This window comes from Brienomyrus brachyistius, unplaced genomic scaffold, assembly GCF_023856365.1.
Source record: "Brienomyrus brachyistius isolate T26 unplaced genomic scaffold, BBRACH_0.4 scaffold55, whole genome shotgun sequence".
Lineage (NCBI taxonomy): Eukaryota > Metazoa > Chordata > Actinopteri > Osteoglossiformes > Mormyridae > Brienomyrus > Brienomyrus brachyistius.
In genome coordinates this window covers 777620-792886 of record NW_026042330.1, presented here as the reverse complement: position 1 = coordinate 792886, position 15267 = coordinate 777620, and positions in this window count along the sequence as shown.

The window sequence follows — 15267 nt, the reverse complement described above, 5'->3', positions numbered from 1 at the left end:
TAAAAATCCCAATCACCAGCAAACACAATTTAAGTTTGTTCACAGATTATACCCCACTCCCAGGAAACGCCATCTCATGGACTTAGAGCCTGACCCCTTGTGTCATCTTTGTCCCCTCCAGGTCCCTGGTACCTTTCTCCATATGTTCTGGGACTGTCCTCCAGTGGCTGCTCTTTGGGATTACGTGGCCAGATCTCTCTCTTCAGTTCTTTCCTCTCCCATCCCCCTGTCTCCCATGGTCCTTCTTCTCCTGGACTTCTCTTCTCTCTCTCTCTCTCGCTTCCAGCAGAGGCTTCTGATGTCTGCCTCCTTAGCGGCCAAGTTGTTATTAGCCTCTCGTTGGAAGTCTCCTGATCGTACCATTCCTTCTGTCTGGAAGTCCACCTTTCTTGATCTGCTTCTGCTGGAACTCTCTGCAGCCCGGATTAACAACTCGTCTGGTTCTACAATCCAGAGCTGGGTCCATGACGTGCAGCTGGTCAAGGATTGGTTGCAGGTCATGTCCTGAGGCCATATTCCTTGTTTTTTGTTTTGATTTTTACTTTCCTAATTCTGACATTTTTCAGTGGTATAAGTGTGTTATTTCTTTTATCCTCAGTTTTTATCTGTGCTCTCCGTGGCTGAGTGTGCCGGTGACCTTTGTTGGTTTTCTGTTTCTTTAAATTGAACTGCTGTCTCAGGGTGTATTGGGGGTGGGGGTGGAGTATGTTCTGTTTTGTTCCATTTTGTTCTTTGTTATAAAAAATCTCTAATAAAAATTTGGTCACAAAAAAAAAAACAAAGGTGGGTCGCGAAATTGGCCCCTTATGATTTTGACATAAAATATATCCTGGGACCTAGGAATGTGATGGCAGATGTGTTGAGCAGGCAGCCCTTTGTGAAACCTAGTGTTCCTCACAGGCTAACAAGGGTTTCTTACAAGGAGCTGTTAAATGAGGCCGATGGAGTGCAAGCTGAGAGGGTACAGGATGTTTTCCGCTGGTCCAGCTATGGCAGGATGGCAGGATGATGTGTTAGCCAGAGTAATTTTCTATGTGGAGAGGGGTCGGAGGCTCTCCAGGAGGGAATGTGCTCATGAGCTATTAGAGGCAATGAAGCTACTTAGGGCATGGGATAAATTGTCCCTGCGAATGGGAGTGCTGTATCGTGCGAGTAAGGATCCGGTGTCCAAGAAGAGGTCCTACTGATATGTCGTGCCCACTTTGTTGAAGTCATTGGTCCTGAAGCGTGTTCATGATGAGGTTGGACATCAAGGCTAGCAACGGACATTGTGGTTAGCACAGCAGAGGTTATTCTGGCAAGGTCTGGAAGCTGATGTTAAGGAATACGCCAGGTGTTGTTGAAGATGCGTGTTCAGCAAAGCACCAGAACCGGAGGCGAGAGCTCTTTTAGGAAGCACTTGAACCCCTTGAATTAGTCTGTGTGGATTTCTGGTGTGCTGAGGATGCTTCTAACAAATCACTTGATGAACTGGTTGCTATTCAGTTGTGGAACAATTTTTTGCATCTATGGCTTCCCCTGTCGCATCCATTCCAACCAAGGGGTCAACTTTGAGAGCAGTCTCATTGTAGAGCTTCTACACGTGGCTGGGGTACAGAAGCCTCATACAACTCCCTATCACCCGATGGGTAATGGCAGTGTTGAAAGATTCAACAGGACATTAGGCAACATGATTCAGACTCTGCCGGCCAGAGCAAAACACAAGTGGACTCAAATGCTTAAGTCTTTGACCTTTGCATAAAATTGTACAATCCATGAGACCACTGGGTACGCTCCATTCCAGCTAATATTTGGTAAAATACTTTGCGTGCCCATTGATACTCTGTTTGGGGAGGTGCTGAATGACCCAGAAGTTGTTGACTGTGATGTATTTGTTCAATTTCTCAGGAGGGACCTACAGGAGGCCATTAAGGCCGCCAAGGTATCAGCTGATAGACAGTGGGAGAAGCATGCGTCATTGTATAAGAAGAAACTTTACAGGGTTCCTGTGGAGGTTGGAGATTGTGTGTTGTTGGCGAATAAAGGGGAACGTGGCGGAAGGAAGCTGGCGGATAGGTGGGAAAATACACTTTATGTTGTTACAGAGAACAAGAGTGACATCGATGTACAGTGAAGAACATAAGTATTTGAACACCCTGTGATTTTGCAAGTTCTGCCACTTAGAAATCATTAAGGGGTCTGAAATTCACGCTGTAGGTGCATTCCACTGTGAGAGACAGCATTAAAAAAAATTCAGGAAATCACATTGTATGATTGTTAAAGAATTTATTTGTATTGCACTGCTGCACATAAGTATTTCAACACCTGAGAAAATCAGTGTTAAAATTTGGTACAGAAGCCTTTGTTTGCAATTACAGAGGTCAAACGTTTACTGTAGTTCTTGCCAGGTTTGCACACAGTGCAACAGGGATTTTGGCCCACTCCTCCATACAGATCTTCTCCAGGTCTTTCAGGTTTCGGGGCTGTCGCTGAGCAACACGGAGTTTCAGCTCCCTCCAAAGATTTTCTATTGGATTTAGGTCTGGAGACTGGCTAGGCCACTCCAGAACCTTGACATGCTTCTTACGGAGCCACTCCTTGGTTATCCTGGCTGTGTGCTTTGGGTCATTGTTATGTTGGAAGATCCAGCCACGACCCATTTTCAATGCTCTGACTGAGGGAAAGAGGTTGTTGCTCAAAATCTCACAATACATGGCCCCATTCATCCTCTCCTTAATACAGTGCAGTCGTCCTGTACCCTTCGCAGAAAATCAGCCCCAAAGCATGATGTTTCCACCCCCATGCTTCACAGTAGGGATGGTGTTCTTGGGATGCAACACCTTTTTCCTCCAAACATGGCAAGTGAAATTTAGCCTGGACATGTGATGACTTGAGCAGGGGGACCTTCCGTGCAATGTATGATTTGAAACCATGACGGCATAGTGTTCTACCGACAGTGACCTTTGAAACTGTGGTCCCAGCTCTCTTCATGTCATTGACCAGCTCCTCCCGTGTAGTTCTGGGCTGATTCCTCACCTTTCTTATCATCAGTGATACCCCACGAGCCTGCATGAAGCGCCAGTCCGAGGGAGACTGACAGTTGTCTTTAGCCTCTTTCATTTTCTAACAATTGCTCCAACAGTTGATCTATTTTCACCAAGCTGCTTGGCAATTGCCTCGTAGCCCTTTCTAGCCCTGTGGAGGTCCACAATTTTGTCTCTGGTGTCTTTTGACAGCTCTTTGGTCTTGCCCATGTTAGTAGTTGGAGTCTGACTGACTGTGGGGTGGACAGGTGTCCTTAAAGATCTCAGACAGGTGCTACTAATTTAGATTAACAAGTAGAGTAGAGGTGGACTTTTTAAACAGGTCTTTGAGAGCCAGAATTAACACTGATTTTCTCAGGTGTTCAAATACTTATGTGCAGCAGTGCAATACAAATAAATTCTTTAAAAATCATACAGTGTGATTTCTGATTTTTTTTTTAAATGCTGTCTCTCACAGTGGGTATGTGGATGATCTATTGTTGTGTGCTGAAACGCTGGCAGACTGCCACCAGGACTCAGTGCAGTTGCTGAAGGTCTTGGTGAAAGGGGGGCATAAGGTGTCCAAGGCCAAGCTGCAGTACTGCCAAGAGCAGGTTACGTACTTGGGGCGTGAGATCAGCCACGGGAGGAAAGCTATAGCAGCAGAACAGTTAAAAGGGGATCACTAAGGCTCCGAAACCCATGACTGTGTCACAGATGCTGACTTTTTTAGGGATGACAGGATTCAGCATGGACTGGATTGAGGACTACTCTGTGAAGGTGGCACCGTTGCGGGCACTGATAAAGGAGGAGGGCCACACTAATTTGAAGGCCTCCTTAATTTGGACAAATGAGGCCTCAGTAGCATTTGAATCTATCAAGCAGGAGCTACAGAATGCACCTGCTCTGGGCCTCCCAGACTACACCAAGCCATTTTATCTGTATGTCAGGAACAGGAAGGACGGCTTTGGGACAGCTCTGCTCACTTAGGACTTGTGTCCTGGCAGACGAAAGCAGCCATTGGCATACTATAGCATAAAGCTGGACAATGTGGCTCAAGGATACCCATCCTGTTTCCAGGGAGTGGTGGCTGCCTATTTAGGCTATGAAAAGGCCACTGCCATCACGATGGGTTATCCAGTGACAATTTATACTTCACATAACGTGGTGGACCTTATTGACAAAGGCAAATTTGTGTTGACCCCAGCAAGGCAGTTAGCGTACTTTGCATTTCTCACTTACCCGGATGTGACAATAAAGCGCTGCACTACAGTAAACCCTGCAGACAGCATTCCCCTGGAGGATGAGGGGCAGCCACATGAGTGTGTGGCAGAGTCTTTGGTTTACACTAAACTGAGACCAGACTTGGAGAGTTCTCCCATTGAAAATAGCGAGATGGTGTTGTTTGTGGATGGCTCATGTTGGAGAGATGGGGATGCCTTAAAGGCTGGGTTTGCTGTAGTTCAGGCACAGGGTGATGATTTTTACACTCTCGTTTCAGAGCCAGCGGTACAACCGTGTTCCGCTCAATTAGCGGAGCTAAAGGCTTTGACTGAAGCGTGCCGGCGAGGACAACATACTATCTACACACGGTTACGTTCTATACAGACTCTGCATACGCACACGGTGTATGCCATCTCTTTGGAGCAGTCTGGAAGCAAAGGGGGTTTCGCAAAAGTGACGGCTCCCCCATTCAGCATTATAATCAGATTTTGGAGTTGCTACATGCAATGATGCGTCCTAAGCGTTTGGCTATTGTTAAGTGTCAGGCCCACCGCAGAGGTCATGATTTTGTTATTCGAGGCAATGCGGCCGCTGATGCGGCAGCCAGGGCAGCTGCGCAGGTCAGGGCTGCTCATCTTTTGCCTATGGTGACTGTAGAGCTGGACCTTACTGTTTCTGTTCTGGTGGCCCTGCAGGAGCATGCGGGTCCCTATGAGGCCTCTGTGTGGCTAAAAAGGGGGGCCTCTAAGGATGCTAATGGTCTGTATCGCAAGCATGAGGGACTTTTGGCTGCACCTCTGTCTCTGGTGAACATTTTGATAACGGATGCGCATGGTCTTGACCATTGCGCAAGGGGGGAGGTGTTACGGAAAATTACACGACAAGGTTTCTGGGCACCTCAGATGCAAGCAATGGTGGATGCAAGGTTGTCAGAATGTGAAGTGTGCATTAAGAACAATGTGCGCAAATCAATCACGGCCCAAATAGGGCACATTCCAGTGCCTGAGGGACCGTTCAGACACTTAGTGATGGACTATGTGGACATGGGAAAAACAGCATATGGAAAGCGATATATGCTTGTGATTGTGGACAGGTTCAGCAGATGGGTGGAGGCAATACTGTCCAAGGACATGGGGGCGATGACAGTGGTGAAATTCCTGATCAGAGAGGAGATTCCGAGGTTTGGGATCCCAACTTAAATAAGCTCTGATAATGGAGCTGCCTTTGTGGGGAAAGTTACTAAGTTAGTGGTTCAACAGCTGAGAATAAAACAAAGGTTGGGATGTGTGTATCACCCTCAGTCGCAGGGCATGGTGGAGAGAGTGAATGGCACACTTAAGCAGAAGCTGAATAAGATTTGCGCCACCACGAAAATGAACTGGGTAGATGCATTGCCAACAGCCTTGATGGCGTATCGGATGGAAACGCACAGGGTGACGCATTTGTCTCTGCATGAAATGCTGACAGGGAGACCAATGCCTGGATTGACTTGAAGGGGGCCGTATAAGGCTTAGATCAGCTGGGGGATGAATTAAAGTTGTACATGAGGACTTTAACCAAAATACACAAAGCTATTTCCAAACAGGAAAAGGAGAAAGCACAGAAAGAAGACACAGACTGGGAGGAGCCAGTCATCTTTCCAGGAGATAAAGTCTACCTGCGAGTGTTCCGGCGAAAGTGGCACGAGCCCCGACAAGAGGGACCCTTCAAGGTGACACGAGCCACAGCAACAGCGGTACAGGTAGAAGGGAGTAACACGTGGTATCATTTGAACCACTGCACTAGAGTACTGCACGAAAGGCAGATAGTCACTGAAACCGACACAGAGGATGCAGCTGCCCTTGGCTCAGATGGCCCTGATGGAACTCCCAGAGGAGCTCCACAACTTGGAGAGGAGCCAGTTTCAGGTTCAGAGCAGACTGAGGGTCAAGAGGGAGCGTCGCAAGCAGACCAGCCACTCCAGACAGGACACGAAGCTGTGGGTTCTGGTAGGGCTGACAGCGATGATATTGGTGATGCTAATGATATATCAGGCCCTTCAGGTCTGGGGGCACAGCAGGACCACAGGTCAGGTGAGTTCTGAACAATTGACTTCACTGACTCAGCCTTGTCCTTTAATGCTGAATAACCTCTCAGATAACAATGAGCGAAAGCGGAGAGAGGTAGGGAGGAGATATGGGAGTGAGGAGAGTGAGCAAATTGTAGAATATACCCAGGATGAAATAGACCTGGAAGGATTAGCAAAACGTACGCTTGGAAATTGGTGGTATAAATGGGCTAAGTATACCGCCGCTTCATTAGGACAGGAGGGTTGTGTGTTGTGTGCAAGTCCTGACCCTTCAGTTAGGGTAGTCCCGTTCCCATACACTAATAAACGGTGTGAAGAATGGGAAATGGAGAGGATTATGAGATTCTGGAAGAGTCTGTGTCAGGAGAGGCAGGCTCCTGAGAAAGACTGCAGACCCATATCTAACCAGTGAGAGCGCATACCATACTGCCCCTATAAGTGTCTGATATATCAGGGAAATACTAAATATGCTTACAGGGTGGAAAAGCATTGTGGGCAGTTTAAGCCCTGGGAAGGGGGACAGCAAGATATTATAGTGAACAAATTGAGTTTTTTCAAGGGACTTATTTATGAGTGTTTTACAAATGATGGGCCAGAGGAGGTAGGCATCTTCTGGGGAACCTGTGGAACTGTTTGGGATGTGAAAGGTCCCCGAGTACAGAATAGAGAACTATCAAGTGTTCTGCTGGATGCGCTAGAAAACCAGAGTGTGCCCCTGGCAGATGTGTGGTGGCTGTGTGGTAAAGAGGGCGGATTGAGGCCTACTCTTCCCTATAATTGGGGAGGCCTCTGCGCTAGGGTAATGTTAGACAGCCAGGTGGATATATATTCTAGAAGACGACCATCTAGGTCCCGCAGATTTGTTGCAAATTATGAAAAGGATCCCAATGTATATATAGATGCGATTGGCCAGCCGAGGGGCATTCCAGAGAAATATAAGGCGTGAAGTGAGATAGCTGCTGGTTTCGAATCAATATTAATCTGGCCTACTCTTAACAAAAATGTGGAATGGATAAATTATTTGTACTATAATCAGCAGAGGTTTACCAACTATACTCAGGAGGCACTCGCATCTCTGGTGGAGCAGCTTCAGGCCACCAGTCTGATGACCTGGCAGAACAGGATGGCCCTGGATTGGCTCCTGGCAGAAAAAGGGGGAGTGTGTGTGCTGTTTGGGGATCAGTGCTGTACGTTTATTCTTAATAATACAGCCCCGGATGGTTCCTTTACTGAGGCTATGAGAAAGTTGCAGGGGTTACAGGATGAGATGGCAAGTAATGCAGGACAACATGACGGGTTGTTTGACTGGTGGTATGATATGTGGGGAAATTGGCAGCAAGCCCTTATGAAAGCACTCTGTGTGGGTGCTGTGCTCATTTTTGCTCTGTTACTAATCTTTTGCTGTGTAGTTCCTCTTGTTCGCTCCCTAGTGGGGAGAGCACTGTCCTGGCAGGCAATTATAGCTACAATGTCTAGAGTGGTGGGAGGACCGTTTGGAACGGCATCCTCCTGGACCAACACAGAAACGGATGGCGACATAGACACCTTGGATGCAGTCCTGCCCATAGCTGAAGTTCGGCCGTACCGTGTGTGAATACTCCGAGCAGGAGACCTGCAGCGTGCCTGCCTCCCACGACATCTGGAATTTTTTCTAATTAAGACAGACTGTCCATTATAATAGTCTGCAATGTTATTAGTTAACCTTTTACTTATCTTTGTATTACATGTATCTGTTTTTGTATTGGGTTTGTAATAGATTTTGTAGTCCTACTGTATATGCAATATATCCAGGGGAGGTCATTGTATGGCGATCCTCCCTTCCCTTTCCTGATGTACCCCCTGTGCTGCCGTTGGTTGACTCTCAGTGTTAGTAGTTTGTGAGCCATGCCTGCCATGGACCCCGAAGGGGGGCCGCGCCTGTGGTGGGCTGGGAGTGGAATTTCCCTGGGTCATAGGGTTTTTGCCCTCCCTCCTAGGCTGGATGGACAGGATTGTGTGTGGGACTCCTTGGAGTCCTAAAGGGGGGAAATATATGGAATATTATTTAGCACTATATAACATAGAATACAAGTATTATGATATTATTAAAAAGTATGTCAAATATCCATGATGTAATCATTACAATATAAACATTATAATGTAATCAACACAACGTAATCAACTGAGTATGTATTTGCACCTTTTGTTAGTCTGAGATTCTGTTAGCTACTTTATATTAGTCCTGAATCTATGAATATTCACTTTTATTAACGTATATTTTATCACAATGTTAAAGGACAAATATATTATCAACCTCTTAGTTATGTGTAAAAGGCTGAAACTGCCTAGGTTTACTACTGAAGGAAGGGATTCGCCTGAGTTCACCCGAAGTTCACGGCTGAGCAGTTTTAAAAACCCAAGTGGAGCTGCTCACGCCACCATTATGTTCAGCCGAGAGACCAAACGGTAAAAGAAATGATGGACAAACTTATCACCTAGGGGTGTGGATTAAGGGAAAAATCAATTATTGTGAATGGCTGAAGGAATGATGATGCTTAAGTGACGAGATATTGTTAAATGATAATAACTTATATAAAAATTGGTGTAAAACAGTACTGGACACACTTTTACGTGTCCAGCCTTGGTTGTAACTTCTTTGTTGCAATAAAGACTGAATTCTGGATACTGCACAAGCGGACCTCTGACTTCTGATTTGGCGGGGAAGAAGAAAAAACCACGACAATAGCAGTCCTTCTTTGTTTTGAAGCAAATATTTCAATATGCCAAAATGGACATACTCCCCACCATCAATTGTTTTCACCTCATGTGAATGTGATGTTTTCATTAAAGTTCTTGAACATTTTTGAAGTGTGGGAACATGTATATTTAAAATTTTAAGAAGGCTATCAGCTGCATTTTGTGTCACTCCGAACTCCACCACCCACTGACGCAGTTCATTGGGCAAGTCATCAAAGTTACAATTGTCATGAGTGTCACTGAAAAAATCTTCCACACTAAAACAGAATCTGTCATCACAATTGTCAATGGTAATGACTTTGCTGATGCTATTGTTGTTATTGTCTTCAATTACTGAGATGGTATCACAAGTCATGTCTACATCACTTGTTTCTTCATAATTTGCTCCAAGGGATTCACTGGGATGAGTCAAGTTGGGGTCAAGGTCACATTTTTGTGGAGTTTGGTGTTCATGAACAATATTCTGGACACACCTCCATTTGGTGACTGAACTCACACCACACCACACTACAGACAGACAAAATATTATAAAAAGATGAAAGACACATTCACAAGGAATATCTTAAAATATGTAATATGAGTAATATTGAGTAATACTTACTCTTCAGCCAATGGAGGACAACTGAACACACACACACACATATATATATATACACACACTGTATAATAGTTCCCCCTTGAAGGTCAAGTTAATTTTATTTCCCATATAGAGCCAGATCACAACAGTCATTTAAAGTTACCTTTCCTATAGGACAGGTCTATATATTGTCCTTTTATTAAACAAACTAAATAGCCTTATATTATTTATCTTATTTACACAACAGGTTGTCATTTTTCTATCTACATGGTCACACGTTTACAATTGTCCACTGCTCTCTGTTTCGCGCATGGTGGGGTGCCGCCCTGATGCACACACACAAACACCAGTGTATCACTTTGATGTCATCAGTAATGATATTTATTATGTTTGACCATCAGAGTCATGAGATTGATTAAGTTTGAGTTTTGCAAGACCGTGCAACAAATCATCTTCAGTTACGCATGTTACGATCCATTTTAGGGTTGGAGCGTAGCAGAAAGGACATGGAATAGGGAAAGGGAAAAACAAGACAACCAGGGGCGGAGGAAAGGAAACATGGGACATAAAGGGATTTTTTTTTATAGTTTTTAAAATATTTTATATACACTTTCACAAACACCAGGTGTAACAGACTTCGGGAGTGACAATGGCCAAAATAATACAGAAAATACCGCTATGAATCCCATCCATCCATTTTCCAAGCCGCTTATCCTACTGGGTCACAGGGGGTCCGGAGCCTATCCCGGAAGCAATGGGCACGAGGCAGGGAACAACCCAGGATGGGGGGCCAGCCCATCGCAGGGCACAGTCACACACCATTCACTCTCACACGCACACCTACGGGCAATTTAATAACTCCAATTAGCCTCAGCATGTTTTTGGACTGTGGGGGGAAACCAGAGTACCCGGAGGAAACCCCACGACGACATGGGGAGAACATGCAAACTCCACACACATGTCACCCAGGCGGAGACTTGAACCCGGGTCCCAGAGGTGTGAGGCAACAGTGCTAACCACTGCACCACCATGCCACCCTGCTACGAATTCCAATCTAAGCTAATGTAACAGGTTGTTATTTTACTTTTAATTTATAATTATACAAGATTCTGTTTTCCTTTTTCTGTTTAACCTGATGGGTACAATATCCTTTAAACTTTCCCATGATGCTCTTGTCCTGCATCGCCCCTCCTTTTGTCTTTTCCCCTTTATAAGGGTCCCGACCTCATTTCCTCTTCCCTTTGGTGTATTGCACACGCGGGAAGAGGTGAGGATCTAGTGGCAGGGTCCCCTGAGTTAAATCAGTTGTTGTATAATTATTTGATTTATTATTCATCAAGTAGGGGGTAGAAAACATGTCTATACATAAGTATATACATTGTTTTACTTTGTGCAGAGAGAGCGAGAGGGCCAGAGAATATGAAGTTTACCCCTTTCCTTATTGTTCCCAACAGGTATGTTTTCATTTGTATTAGATTGACATTTTCTGTATCATTTCCCATTTATGTTTAGTTTAAATAATGTGCGCGTTTTTCTTCTGGTGCGCTGGCGGGCCCTTTGGTGTATTGCACACGCAGGAAGAGAGAGAGCGAGAGGGCCAGAGCATATGAAGTTTACCCCTTTCCTTATTGTTCCCAACAGGTTCAATAAAATCTGGGAACGACAACGGCGTCTGTAATATCCCTTCCTACTGCACCCCACACACACCTGATAACACCCCAAAACACAACGCAGAGTATAGGCAGGGACTGACCGGTTACATCTGGTGCTGTGACTCAGATCGTGTGTGAGAACCAGTGCGAGGAAGGTGGACGGAAAGCGACGCTGGAAGAGCTAGCTGTTAGGGACTGATCTGGGCACGTCTTCAGCGTTTATTCATTTGGAAAGCTTCATGTCAGTAAGTTTTTTTTCCAATGCTTAGCAAGCTGTACGCCTAAATGGCCGGTTTGAATTTAATTTACTGGTATTTATTTTTACATTGAGCTGCTGTTTATTTAGCGAACCGCGATTTAGCCACGAGTACTTGCCTAATATATGCTGTTGGTAATGCTCTGTGCCCGCCTTGGAAACTGTTTTTTCTTAACTATACGGTTAATGTCACCGTAGTATAACTTTACTCTCTGAGATTATCAAGTTTTTTTTTTCTTTCCCCCCTACAGCAGCCGGGTACTTTTATGTTCTAACGGTGTAAAAGCACCTGACGGTGTCATTTTTTTTCTTCGGCTTTGATTCCTTAGGCACATGTCTATTTCTTATTTCATATATATATTTTTTTTTTTCTTTTTTTTTCTCTTGACCATGGATAGTGAGGACATGATAGTGGTCTATCTAACCCAACTAGGAGTTTTACTGCACGTGTTTTTGGAAGGGGGCGGGGCTTATCTTTGTCTTGTGATGGGTGGGATGGAGTAGCACCTGTCTTGGGGAGTAGCACTATCCAGGCTGAACGGCATTACTTGGGTTCCACTATGGGACCCAATACTTCCGCTCCTGTTTCCAGTCCAACCCCAACCCTATCCAGTTGGTATCATCTGATGCGCTAAGTGGCATAATCACTGACCTAGCAAAACAGATTGGGGATAATATTGCAGCTAACTTGTCCACCATGCACCAGCCCAGTGGTAGTCAGTCTTTTACTCACTCCTCTGACCAGTCTGCTAATGGCTCTGGACCTTCACAGCTGAAGGTGGTAGTGCAGCCGAGCTCAGAGCCACCTCCATTTTTTAAAGGGGACGGTTCTGACAAGTTCTCTATACATGAGTGGACAGACATGATGGAGAGATATGCTTCCAAGATGTCATACACTTCCCAAAGTGAGATGTATGAATTCCTGATGAGCAGGTTGGCTGGGAGGGCGAGAGATGTTGTTAGGGTGTCACTTCGGAGTCAGGTTGGGTTAGTGCCTGCCGAACTGCCCTCTGCAATCATTGACATCCTGAGACGCTACTTTAGTGACTTTGCCCACTCCAACATTCCTATGAAGGATTTTTATGGTGCCCTTCCAAAAACTGGTGAGTCTGCTCTGGACTACTGGATAAGACTTAATAAATCAATTGATGCTGTTGACGAATGTCTGCGAAGGAGGGGGAAGTGTGTTGATGATCCTAGTGTTGAGGCGGTGATGATGTTCATAGCACATTGCCCAGACCCCGACCTCGCTGTTTCTTTTAAGTTTAAGCCTGCAGAGAGGTGGTCTGCTGCTGAGGTGCAGGATCAGTTGGACAACCACATGAGTAGCATGAGGTTTCCGGTTGGGGCAATCCGTCGCCCCCAGTGTGTGTCAGCTCAGGGACAGTGTGTGGATGTGTCACCTTCACCGTGTTGTAACTGTAGGCTTGTCAAACAGCCTGCCCCTGAATCAAGCATTTCCCCAGTCAGTTTTTGTGCTAGTGTTAATGGTTCCTTTCTGACTAAAGTTGACCAGGCTGTTGCAATGTCCCCACCCACAGCTGCAAACCCAACTATTCCATCTGCCATCTATCCGCCTGATTTAGGGTTGAGTCAGTTGGCCACTATGCTTGACAGTGTTTTAGTCAGGTGTTCAGCTGCCTTACCAGTATCCACTGTGTCGAGCACCTGGCAGTCCTGGCGTTCACAGAACTCAATTAATGAGCCCTGCAAGGTTTGTCAGGCACAAGATCATTTTACCTATGCTCACTGTAGACGAGAACAGCTGTGCCGTCAATGTTTCAGTCCTGACCATTTCAAGAACTGGTGTCCACGCTCCTCTTCCTTACCTCACGTGGCTGGGTCATTGTCATCCCCGGGGGCTGCTTTAAACTAACCAGCTCATGTCAGAGGAGGGGTGGCATGGGCGAAGTGGTGAACTCCCTCACTGAACCCATTGACCTGAAGTCCATTTGTGAATCATGTTCCAGCTCGCTCCCTCGAGATAAGTCAGTTATCTTTGTGGGATCGCAGAGACTTGAAGGTGTTGGTGAGCTATTTTATGCTCCAGTAGTGATCAGTGGCAGACACGTGCTCAGAGGCATGCTTGATACTGGCAGAATTTCATGCACTCTTAGTGAGGAGGCAGTGTCTAGTCTGGTGGCAGCTGGTGTGCCTATGCATATCCAACCTGTGCCTGATCAAGTGGGACTCGTGGGATGCGATGATTTAATGACAAAACCTAAAGGCATTTACGAACTTGACATCGAAATTTATGGCTTGCAGTTTTCAGTACCAATGCTTGTTGTTTCTGGCCAGAAGAATGACCTTATTATTGGCAGTAATGTTCTTAGACCTGTCATTCAGGCAATGAATTCTTCTGAAAAATATTGGAAGCTTATTTCTTCTGATTCCTGTGATGCTGAGTGTGAGCAGTTTCTCCAGCTCCTCAGTTGTATTTCCCGTTGGTCTGGCCCAGCTCTGCCCAGCAAAGTGGGTACTGTTAAGCTGGTCCATGCGGTCACACTGCTCCCACAGTGTGAGCACATTGTGTGGGGGAAGTTGCCACCAGATGCCCCACTCTCACCCGGGAGCACTGTTATTGTAGAGCCAACCTCCTCTCGCTCCACGCCCAAGAACATTCTAGTGGGGTTGTTACACCGATGTAGGGGGATCGATGGGTTCCTATGAAAATCCTTAATGCTTCTCAGACCCCTATCACTTTGCGATGTAATGCTAAGTTGGCGGATGTGTTTCCCTGTCTGGCGCTGGAGGATTTGTGCTTGACAGAAGGCCTGTGCGAAAATGTACTTGTCCCTGATGGTGCTGGCCCCAGCCCACCCAATGTGTCTGATCCAGAACTGAGGCTCCGTGATTCTGGTTTGAATGACATTAATATTAATGTGTGAAGTGTCATAAGATTGGAAACAGAAACTAGCTGACCTCGTTCTCTCATACCAGGATGTCTTTTCCAGGGGGAAATTGGACTGTGGAGAGGTCTGAGATTTTGTGCATCGTATTCGGCTGTCTGATGACAAGCCGTTCAGACTGCCTTACAGTCGAGTGCCCCCTGCCCATTACCAGCAGTTGCGAGAGGTCTTGACGGAGATGGAGACGAGGGACATTATCACCAAGTCTGTAAGTGAGTTTGCCTCACCCTTGGTGGTGTCTTCGAAGAGGGATGGGGGACTGCGCATGTGCACTGACTTTCGCATGCTAAATGCAAAGACGGTGAAGGATGCCCACCCATTGCCTCACCAAGCTGATTGCCTTGCAGCCCTTGACGGTAATGGCTTTTTCAGCATGATGGACCTCACATCAGGGTTCTATAATATCCCTTTGCATGAAGCTGACAGGCATTACACAGCCTTCACAACGCCCCTAGGGCTATATGAATACAACCGTTTGCCTCAAGGCCTCTGCAACAGCCCAGCGTCATTCGTGTGCCTGATGCTTAGCATTTTTGGGGACCTCAACTTCTCCAGTCTGCTCTGCTATTTGGATGATCTTCTTGTGTTTGCGCCATCAGAGAGCGAAGCTTTGAAACGCTTGGAAGTGGTGTTCTCACGCTTATGGGCAAACAACTTAAAACTTTCCCAAAAGAAGTGCTACTTCCTTAGGAGATGTGTCAGGTTTTTGGGGCATGTACTGAGTACTGGTGGTGTTTCTGTTGACCAGGAGAAAGTGAAAGCCATTATGGACTTCAAGGATAGGGACTTGATGGAGGAGGATGGCTGTACCCCTTCCCAGAGGAGGGTACGATCCTTCTTAGG